Source organism: Mustela lutreola, chromosome 12, assembly GCF_030435805.1.
Source record: "Mustela lutreola isolate mMusLut2 chromosome 12, mMusLut2.pri, whole genome shotgun sequence".
Classification (NCBI taxonomy): domain Eukaryota; kingdom Metazoa; phylum Chordata; class Mammalia; order Carnivora; family Mustelidae; genus Mustela; species Mustela lutreola.
In genome coordinates, this window is record NC_081301.1 from 72,034,258 (window position 1) to 72,046,400 (window position 12,143).

The following is a 12,143-nucleotide window of genomic DNA, read 5'->3' on the forward strand; positions in this document are numbered from 1 at the left end:
TATTTACTAAGCCAATAACACCATATTCATTGCTTGTGTCTCAAAGAGATATAAATAAATATCAACCAATCCATCTTCCCCAAGGATGTGTGAGAGAAGGAGGAGTATATTAATTCCATGTTACAGAACAAAAAATTTGAGGCATGAGGAATGTTTCCATGTATTTCCTATATGGGAGAATCTAGATTCCATTTTCTTTTATTTGAGTATACTTTTTAAGATTAATTTATTTATAGAGAGAGAGAGTGGGAGGAAGGACAGAGGGAGAGACAATCTTAAGCAGGCTTAGCACTCAGTGTGGAGCCCAACACAGGACTCTGAGATCCCAACCTGAGCAGAAACCAGGAGTCAGATGCTTACCTGTGCCACCTAGGTGCCCTGAGGTATGCTTTTATTTTTTTAATTTTTAAAATTAACATATAATGTATTATTTGCCCCAGGGTACATGTCTGTAAATCAACAGGCTTACACATTTCACAGCACTCACCACACAAAACCTCCCTAATGTACATAACCCAGCCACCCTAACCCTACCCCCACATTCCCCAACAACCCTTAGTTTGTTTCATGAGATTAAGAGTCTTTTATGGTTTGTCTCCCTCCTGATCCCATCTTGTTTCAATTTTTTCCCTCCCTACCCCCAACGACTCCCCCATCTTGCCTCTCAAATTCCTCATATCAGAGAGATATGTAATTATCGTCTTTCTCTGATTGACTTATTTTGCTTAGAATAATCGTCTCTAGTTCCATTCACATCATTGCAGATGGCAAAATTTCATTTCATTTGATGGCTGCATAGTATTTCATTATATATATATATATATATATATATATATATATATATATATATATATATCTCACATCTTCTTTATCTATTCATCTGTTGATGGATACCTGGGCTCTTTCCATAGTTTGGCTATGGGGGATACTGCTGCTATAAACATTCAGGTGCAAGTGGCCATTGGGATTACTACATTTGTATCTTTAGGGTAAATACCCAGTAGTGTAATTGCTGGGTCACAGGGTAGCTCCATTTTCAAATTTTTGAGGAACCTCCATAACAGAGTAGCTGCAGCAGCCTACATTCTCACCAACAGTGTAGGAGGGTTCCCCTTTCTCTGCATCCTTGCCAACATATGTCTTTTCCTGACTTGTTCATTTTAGCCATTCTGACTGGGGTGAGGTGGTATCTCACTGTGGTTTTGATTTGTATTTCCCTGATGCTGAGTGATGAGGAGCACTTTTTCCTGTGTCTGTTGGCCATTTGGATGTATGCTTTGCCAAAATGTCTGTTCATGTCTTCTGCCCATTTTTTTAATTGGATTATTTGTTCTTTGGGTTTTGAGTTTGATAAGTTCTTTACAGATTTTGGATACCAGTCCTTTATCTGATATGTCATTTGTGAATCTTTTCTCCCATCCGATCCATTGTCTTTTGGATTTGTTGACTGTTTTCTTTGCTGTGCAAAAGCTTCTGATCTTAATGAAGTCCCAATAGTTCATTTATGCCCTTGCTTTCCTTGTCTTCGGCAATTTTGCTAGGAAGAAGTTGCTATGGCTGAGGTTGAAGAGGTTGCTGCCTGTGTTCTCCTCTAGGATTTTGATGGATTCCTATCTCACATTGAAGTCTTTCATCAGTTTTGGATCTACTTTTGTGTGTGGTATGAGGAAACTGTCCAGCTTCATTCTTCTGCATGTGGCTATCCAATTTTCCCAACATCATTTATTGAAAAGACCGTCTTTTTTCCATTGAGCGTTCTTTCCTGCTTTGTTGAAAATTAGTTGACCATAGAGTTGAGGGTCTATTTCTGGGCTCTCTATTCTGTTCCATGGATCTATGGTCCGTTTTTGTCCCAGTACCAGACTGTCTTGATGATTACAGCTTTGTAATAGAGCTTGAAGTCTGGAATTGTGATGCTGCCAACTTTGGCTTTCTTTTCCAATAGTCCTCTGGCTATTCGGGGCCTTTTCTGGTTCCATATAAATTTTAGGATAATTTGTTTCATTTCTTTGAAAAAAAATTGATGGTATTTTGATAGGAATTGCATTAAACGTGTAGATTGCTTTAGTTAGCTTAGACATTTTCACAATATTGGTTCTTCCAATCCATAAGCTTGGAATGTTTTTCCATTTCTTTGTTCTTCCTCAATTTCTCTCATGAATACATTATAGTTTTCTGAGTACAGATTTTTTGCCTCTTTTGTTAGGTTTATTCCTAGGTATCTTATGGTTTGGGTGCAATTGTAAATGGAATCGACTCCCTAATTTCTCTTTCTTCTGTCTTGCTGTTGTTGCATTGATTTCTGTGCATTGATTTTATATCCAGCCACTTTGCTGAATTCCTGTGTGAGTTCTATCAGTTTTGGAGTGGAGTCTTTTGGGTTTTCCACATAAAGTATCATGTCATCTGCAAAGAGTGAAAGTTTGACTTCTTCTCTGCTGACTTGGATGCCTTTTCTTTCTTTCTTTTGTCTGATTGCTGAGGCTTGGACTTTTAGTACTATGTTGAATAGCTGCGGTGATAGTGAACATCTGAGTCTTGTTCCTGAACTTAGGGGAAAAGTTCTCAGTTTTTTCCCATTGAGAATGGTATTCTCAGTGGGTTTTTCATAGATGGCTTTGATGATATTAAGGTATGTACCCTCTATGCCTACATTGTGAAGAGTTTTGATCAAGAAAGGATGCTGTACTTTGTCAAGTGCTTTTCCACCATTTACTGAGAGTATCATATGGTTTTTATTCTTTCTTTTATTAATGTATTGTATCATATTTACTGATCTGCGGATTTTGAACCAACCATACAGCCCTGGAATAAATCCCACTTGGTCGTGGTGAATAATCCTTTTAATGTACTTTTGGATCCTTTTGGCTAGTATTTTGATGAGAATTTTTGCATCTGTGTTCATGAAGGATATTGGTCTGTAATTCTGCATTTTGATGGGGTCTTTGGTTTTGGGATCAAAGTAATGCTGGGCTCTTAAAATAAGTTTGGAATGGGACGCCTGGGTGGCTCAGTTGGTTAAGCAGCTGCCTTCGGCTCAGGTCATGATCCCAGCGTCCTGGGATCGAGTCCCACATCGGGCTCCTTGCTCCGCAGGGAGCCTGCTTCTTCCTCTGACTCTGCCTTCCACTCTGTCTGCCTGTGCTTGCTCTCTCGCTTGCTCTCTCTCTGACAAGTAAGTAAATAAAATCTTTAAAAAAAATAAGTTTGGAATTTTTCCTTCCATTTCTATTTTTTGGAACAGTTTTAGGAGAATAGGTATTAATTCTTCTTTCAGTGTTTGGTAGAATTCCCCCTGGGAAGCCATCTGGCTGTGGGCTCTTGTTTGTAAGGAGATTTTTGATGTCTGTTTCAATCTCCTTACTGGTTATAGGTCTATTGAGGTTTTCTATTTCTTCCTGTCTCAGTTGTGGTAGTTCATACATCTCTAAGCATGCATCCATTTCTTCCAGATTGTCAAATTTGCTGTTGTATAGTTGCTCTTAATATGTTCTTATAATTGCTTGTATTTCTTTTGTGTTGGTTGTGATCTTTCTGCTTTCATTCATGATTTTATTAATTTGGGTCCTTTCTCTTTTCTTTTTGAAAAGTCTGGCCAGGAATTTATCAATCTAATTAAGTTTTTAAAAGAACTAGCTTCTAGTTTCATTGATTTGTTCTACTGTTTTTTGGTTTCTATTTCATTGATTTCCGCTGTGATCTTTATTATTTCTCTTCTCCTGCTGGGTTTAGGTTTTCTTTGCTGTTCTTTCTCCAGCTCCTTAAGGTGCTGGGTTGTATACTTGAGACTTTTCTTGTTTCTTGATAAAGGCTTGTATTGCTATATACTTTGCTGTGTCCCAAAGATTTTGAATGGTTGTGTTTCCTTTTTCATTTGCTTCCATGAAATTTTTTTTTTTAGAAAAAATTTTATAAGATTTTATTTATTTATTTGACAGACAGAGATCACAAGTAGGCAGAGAGGCAGGCAGAGAGAGAGGAAGGGAAACAGGCTCCCCGCTGAGCAGAGAGCCTGATGAGGTACTCGATCCCAGGACCCTGAGATCATGACCTGAGCCGAAGGCAGAGGCTTTAACCCAGGGAACCACCCAGGTGCCCCTCCATGAATTTTTTAAATGCTTCTTTAATTTCCTGGTTGACTCATTCATTCTTTAGTAGGATGCTCTTTGGCCTCGATGTATTTGGGTTCTTTCTAACTTTCCTCTTGTGATTGAGTTCTAGTTTCAGAGCATTGTGGTCTAAAAATATGAAGGGAATGATCCGTCTTTTGGTACCAGTTGAGACCTCATTTGTGACCCAGGATATGATCTATTCTGGAGAAGGTTCCGTGTGCACTAGAGAAGAATGTGTATTCTGTTGTTTTGGGATGGAATGTTCTAAATATATCTGTGATGTCCATCTGGTCCTGTGTGTCATATAAAGCCTTTATTTCCTTGTAGATCTTTTGCTTAGATGATCTGTCCATTTAGGTGATGGAGGTGTTAAATTCCCCTACTATTATTGTGGTATTGTTCAATGTGTTTCTTTGATTTTGTTATTAATTAGTTTATATAATAGGTGACTCCCATGTTAGGGACATAGATATTTAAAATGGTTAGATCTTCTTGTTGGACAGACCCTTTATGTATGATATAGTGTCCTTCCTCATTATAGTCTTTGGCCTAAAATCCAATTTATCTGACATTAAAGATTGCCACCCTAGCTTTCTTTTGATGTGCATTAGCATGGTAAATTGCTTTCCACCCCCTCACTTAAATCTGGAGGTGTCTTTGGGTATAACATGAGTTTCTTATAGACAGCATATCTATGGGTCTTTTTTTTTTTTTTTTTCTTAATCCATTCTGATACCCCATGTCTTTTTATTGGGGAAATTTAGCCCATTTACATTCAGGGTAACTGTTGAAAGATATGAATTTAGTGCCATTTAGTGTATTGTCTTTAAGGTGACTGTTACTGTATATTGTCTCTGTTCCTTTCTGGTCTGTTACTTTCAGGTTCTCTATTTCCATGGAGGATCCCTTTCAATATTTCCCATAGGTCTGGTTTGATGTTTGCAAATTCTTTTAATTTTTGTTTGTCCTGGAAGGTTTTGATCTCCTATTTTCAATAACAGCCTCACTGGATATAGTATTCTTGGCTGCTTATTTTTTTCATTTAGTGATCTGAATATATCATGCCAGTCCTTTCTAGCCTGCCAGGTCTCTGTGGATAGGTCTGTTGCCAATCTAGTATTTCTACTGTTGTATGTTACAGACCTCTTGTCCTGAGCTGCTCTCAAGATTTACTCTTTGTCACCAAGACTTGTAAGTTTTACTATTAGATGATGGGGTGTGGACCTGATTTTATTGATTTTGAGAGGGTTCTGTGTGCCTCTGGATTTTGATGCTTTCCTTTCCCCAAATTAGGGAAGTTCTCTACTATAATTTGCTCAATATACCTTCTGCCCCTCTCTTTCTGTCTTCTTCTTCTGGGATCCCAATTATTCTAATATTGTTTCATCTTAAGGTATAACTTTTATCTCGAATTCTTCCCTCATGGTTCAGTATTTGTTTTTTCTCTTTTGCTCAGCTTCTTTATTCTCCATCATTTGGTGTTCTATATCACTAATTCTCTCTTCTGCCTCATTTATCCTAACAGAAGGACCCTCCATTTTTTATTGCACCTCATTAATAGGCCTTTTTATTTCAACTTGGTCACATTTTAGTTCTTTTATTTCTCCAGAAAGGGATTCTCTAGTATCTCCTGTGCTTTTTCTGAACCCAGCTAGCACCTTGATAATCATCATCCTGAACTCTAGCTCTGACATCTTGCTAATGTCTGTATTGATTAGGTCCCTAGCCATTGTTACTGCTTCTTGTTCTTTTTTTGGGGGGGTGGTGAGTTTTTCTTTGTAATTTTATCCAGATAAGAATTGATGAATGGGAGAACAGAATACTAAAAAAGTAGCAACAACCCCAGAAAAATATATGCTAACGAAATCAGAAGAGCCCTGAAACTGACAGGGAGAGAAGAAAGGAGAAAGGAAAAAAAATACACACACACATGCATATATATGATATATAATAGTATAACACATATAACAGCATGCATATGATATATTATATGATATATCATGATTAGAACATAGCCACACATTGGTTTTGGGTATATTTTAGTCTATTAGAAGAAACTGCATCCCCAAATTTTAAAGAAAGAAAAACTTATATATACACAAAAATAAGGGTAAACATGATGAAATGATGGAATATGACTGCAGAGATGAAAATTTTAAAAGATTCTAAAAAAGTAATTGATAAGATAAGAAGTTGTTTGGAAAAAAAAGAAAAGAAAAAGAAAGGAGAGAATATGATCAGGCTGGAGAACAGAACACAGCCATACATTAGATATAGCTAGGTACATTTTTATCTGTTAGAAGAAACTATATCCCAAAATTTTAAAGAAAGAAAAACTTATGTGTATACAAAAAATAAGGTTAAATATAATGAAAGGATAGAATATGACCATAAAATGAAAATTTTAAAAGATTTTTATTGATAAGATAAAATAATTTTATTGATAAGATAAAATAATTTAAAAAATTAAAATAGGAAAGAGGGGCACCTGGGTGGCTTAGTGGGTTAAAGCCTCTGCCTTCGGCTCAGGTCATGATCCCAGGGTTCTGGGATGGAGCACCTCATCAGGCTCTCTGCTCAGCGGGGAGCCTGCTTCCTCCTCTCTCTCTCTCTGACTGCCTCTCTGCCTATTTGTGATCTCTCTGTGTCAAATAAATAAATAAAATCTTTTAAAACAAATAGGAAAGAGGAAAAATTTTTAAAATAGAATAAGAAAATAAAATTTAAAAATTTAACTTTAAAAGACTAAAGAATCATGGGGAAAAAGCCATGAATTCTATGTGTTGCATTCCCCTAGTTCTGGAGTTCTGCAGTTCTCATTGATTAGAGAACTTGGTCTTACCTGGATATTCTTGCTGATCTTCTGGGGGAAGGGCCTGTTGCCATGATTCTCAAATGTCTTTGCCTGAGGTGGAATTGCACCACCTTTGTCAGGGGCCAGGCTAAGTAATCTTCTCAGGTTTTCTCTCAGAAGCTTTTGTTCCCTAAATGTTTTCCATATAGCTATGGAGGACGGGAAAGAAAATGACAGCTTCCCAATCTCCAGTCCCATAGGAGCTGAGAGCTTGGGGTCCCACTCCTCAGTGTACCCTCAGAGAAAAGCAGTCAATCCCTCCCTTCTTCCTGGTCTCCTACCACACTCTGAGTTCACCTGGGCTGTGACCGAGCATTCTATCTTTGGCGAATGGCCCCATTTGGAGTCTCCAAACCCAGCTGATTCCTCCAGTGTACTCTTGCACTGCTACTTCTGGAGTAGGAAGGAGAGGGTCACTCAGGATCTGCCACTTGTGGGATCTCTGCTCAAAGAACTGTGGCCCAACTGTGTCTCAGATCATGGTTTAAGGTAACTCCGAGCTGTGAACTCACTCCTCAGCCCCATCTCTGCAGCCAGCCTCCCCAATCTGATACCTGGGAGCTCTGCCACACTCAGACTCCCCAGGTCTTTTTGTGACCCCTCAGGTCCTGAGACCACACTGTCCCTGCGAGGGCTCCACCCCCCACTTAGCCTCTGGAACAACATCCCTCAGTGGACCAGACTTCTAAAAGTCCTGACTTTGTGCTCTGCTGCTCTACTGCTTGCTGGGAGCCAGCCCCTCTCCCCATGTTCTATATTCCCAAATGTTGCCTCAGATTCACTTATCCACAAGTCCTACCTTCCAGAAAGTGGTCGATTTTCTGTTTCTAGAACTGTTGCTCTTCTCTTTATCTCCTGATGAGTTTGTGAGTGTTCAGAATGCTTTGATAACTATTTAGCTGAGCTTCTGGGATATTTAGGTCTCCTACTTCTCTGCCATCTTTCCTCTCCCTCCTCTTAATCTTTCTAAGGGATCACTGCCAACCTCCACCATATCCAGGAAGATGCCCACCGCTCTGTTAAAGGTATTCCTCTTTGTCCAAAGTCACAATTCCTTTTTGTATCTATAGGAGGAAATTCTGGAATCCAACTTCGGGTTTCACTGTAACTCTGCTTGTCTTATCAGTTAGAATTGGAAATTCCCAATCTGAACCAGCACTTCCATCAAAATGATCTTTTTCTTTCCTTTCTTTCTTTGTTTTTGTTTTTGTTTTACATTAAGAAGAAAATCCCTCCCTGGACTATCAAGCGTGGCCTGAGGAAATTATCAAGCATTCACACTGGTGTCCTGCTGTTACATGTAGACTAAACTTTCTGGGCCAGAACCAATACCTAGTTTTCGATTTATGGAACTTGTAAGGGATTTTGTGTAAAAGGCAAGCAAGCAAAACCAAAATCACCTAGAGACAAAACAACTCCTTTTATGCTAGGGGAAGATGTATATTAAATCTGGAGTTACACGTTAAAAAACAACAGGAAGATTCTGGAGACTTGCTTTATGTTGGGGAATATGTACCTTCCTTTGCTGTTGAGAGGGGTCTCATCTTTAAATTGATATGGAAATACTGATTAATATGTTGTGCTCAATAGCCTACCTTTTCCATGATATGTGAACACTGACTTTCTGTTTTCTAGGAGGGATTGCTCCACCGAACAACTGTTATTGAGCAAGGAGATCAGAATAACCTGCTGTTTAGTTCCAACTGCATGAGTCGTACTAATTCACATACTGGATGCAATAATCGCAGCCATCCATGGGCTATTTGAGTGATGTTAACCTGTTCTGTATGTAATGCACACTTCCCTTTATTTTTGTCTCACTGCCTCCATTCTGAATCTGTAGCTTACTTTTATGATGTAGTAAAATGTCTAAGAAGCTGCCCAGTTCAGCACTTTTTCAAGTGTGGGTGAAAATTCATTAATGGGTCATAAAATCCATTTAACGGATCATTACTAACATTTTTTTTTTTCAAATAAAATGCAGTCTAAAAAAATGGAATGGAACAGAACAGAATGGATCATATCACATTAGAACAAACTGGAACTGAATAAAAAAGAAAAGAATGAAAAAATATCAGAGCACAGTAGACAGTCTGTTTTGGTGTGTGTGTGCATGCTTGCACACATTGGCTCTGAATTATATGTAAAATGCATCTGTCATTAATGGTCATAGTCAAAAAAACATTTTCAAAAATACTACTCTAATGAGATTTTCTTTCTCTTGTTTTCTTTCTTTCTTTTAATAGATCTTACTTATTTGAGAGAGAGCACAAGTGCAGGGAGGAGCAGAAGGGGAAGGAGAGAGCATCTGAAGCAGACCCTGCCCTCAGCACGGAACCCTTCCTGGGGCTCAATCTCATGATCCAGGGGTCATGACCAAGAGATCATGACCTGAGCTAAAACCAAGAGTCAGAGGCTTAACTGATGAGCCACTCAGGTGCCCCCTGATGGACCTTTGTTACTCCTAGAGCTTCCCTTGGTAAACTGGAGATCCCTGTAAGGCATTTACTCCATTTTGTAAAACTACAAAGTACAGATTTACCTGAGAACCTGAGTGTCTTTCTTCTAGCCATAGTCAAACTATCTAAGCTGACCTGTGTGAAAGGTTACAAGAGAAACTTCTTTTTTTTTTCTTCAAAGAGCAGAGAGTGTTATTTGGGAGGAGAAAAAGTTAAAATGGAATTGGGAAAGATCCTAAATATCTTATTTTTTGTTGTTGTTCTGATTTTATTTTTTAATTTGAATTAAATTAATTAACATACAATGTGTTATTTATTTCAGGGTACAAGTCTATGATTTATCAGTTTTATATTATACCTTCCCCAGTGTTCATCACCCAGTTACCCCATCCCTCCACCCACCACCCAGCAATCCTCAATTTCTTTCCTATAATTAAGAGCCTTTTATTGTTTGTGTCCCTCTCTGCTTTTGTCTTATTTCATTTTTTCCTCTCTCTCCCTATAATCCACTATGTGGTTTCTTAAATCCCATGTATCAGTTAGATCATATGATAATTGTCTTTTACTGATTGGCTTATTTAACTTAGCCTAATACCCTCTAGTTCCATCCACCTCATTGCAAATGGCAAGATTTATTTTTCCTTTTTTTGAAGGCTGAGTATTATTCCATTGTGTGTATACACACACACACACACACACCACATCTTCTTTATCTATTCATCTGCTGACAGATATCTGGGCTCTTTCCATAGTTTGGCTATTGTGGATGTTGCTGCTATAAACATTGGGGTGCAATCGCCCCTTCGGATCACTATGTTTGTATCTTTGGGGTAAATATGCTGTAGTACAATTGCTGGGATATAGGGTGGCTCTACTTTCAACTTTTTTGAGGAACCTTCATACTGTTTTCCAGAGTGGATGCACCAGCTTGCATTCCCACCAACAGTGTAGAAAGGTTCCCTTTTCTTTGTAACTTCAGCAACATCTGCCTTTTCTAACTTGTTAATTTTAGCCATTCTGACTGGTGTGAGGTGGTATTTCATTGTGGTTTTGATTTTTATTTCCCTGATGCAGAGTGATGTTGAGCTGTTTTTCATGTATCTGTTGGTCATTTGAATGTCTTCTTTGGAGAAATGTCTGTTCATGTCTTCTGCTTATTTCTTGATTGGATTACTTGTCCTTTGGGTGTTGAGTCTGATAAGTTCTTTATAGATTTTGGGTACTAGCCCTTTATCTGACAAAACTTTTGCAAATAACTTCTCATATTCTGTCAGTGGTCTTTTGGTTATGCTAACTGTTTTCTTTGCTGTGCAAAAGCTTTTTAATCTTGATGAAGTCCCAATAGTTCATTTTTGTTTTTTTTTCCTCTTGCCTTTGGAGAAGTGTCTAACAAGAAGTTGCTGTGGCTGAGGTCAAAGAGGTTGCTGCCTGTATACTCCTCTGGGATTTTGATGGATTCCTCTCTCACATTGAGGTCTTTCATCCATTTTGAGTCTATTTTTGTGTGTGGTATAAATAAATTATACAGTTTTATTCTTCTGCATATGGCTCTCCAATTTTCCCAGCACCATTAGTTGAAGAGACTGTCTTTTTTCCACTGGACATTCTTTTCTGCTTTGTTGAAGATTAGTTGACCATAGAGTTCAGGGTCCATTTCTGGGATCTTTATTCTGTTCCACTGATCTAAGTGCCTGTTTTCATGCCAGTACCGTACTGTCTTGATGACTACAGCTTTGTAATAGAGCTTGAAGCCTGGGATTGTGGTGCCACCAGTTTTGTTTTTCTTTTTCAATATTCCTTTGGCTATTTGAAAAGATCTTAAATATCTTCTAAGAGCTCCACTTTTATTGAGAGGCTGAAGGAGAGCTCATTGTCACCTGCCCAGTTCCTAGTGAGACTAGAACCTGAATCTGACTTTTCGAGCCAGAACACTCTCTCTGGATGACATTGAACAGAGAGGGTCTCCCTTATTCCCAACCCCTGGGCTCTGTGCTGTAGGGAACCAGGAGGGGAGGACAAAATAAAGGGAGACCCTGTTCTGTTTTTCACATCAGAACGATCTGTTTTCTTTCTTTTCCTTTTTATTGTTGGTGCAAATGTCAATACTTATTTAAAGTAGAAAACGAAATCACAACATATAACAGTTTTTAAAAAGCTAATACTATGTTAAACATTATAAAATCCAGAGAAAGAACATACAATTTTTAATAATTAACTACCTGACATAGTTTTTCTCATTAATTTTTTTCATTGCATACTCTCTGTGTTTTCAAATGACATTTTCTATAAGCAGAATTGGAATGATCTGTTTTCAACAACATGCGATCATTGCACATATTCACACAATACAAGGAAAGTGAACAACATTATAACATCAACTTCTAGAAAGTTGCTTGACTGATTTATTTGCTTAGTATAATACTCTCCAGCTCCATCCACATCATTGCAAGACACTAGAGAATCTCTTTCTGAAGAAATAACAGAACTAAAATGGAAACAACTCAAAATCAGAAAGGCTATTAATGAGATGCAATAAAAAATGAAGGCTCTAACTGCTAGGATAAATAAGGCAAAGAGAGAATTAGTGATAAAGAAGACAAAACAATGGAGAATAAAGAAGCTGAGAATAAGAGATAAACAACTACTGGATCATGAGGGGAGAATTCGAGAGATAAGTGATATCATAAAGCAAGACAATATTAGAGTGACTGGAATCCC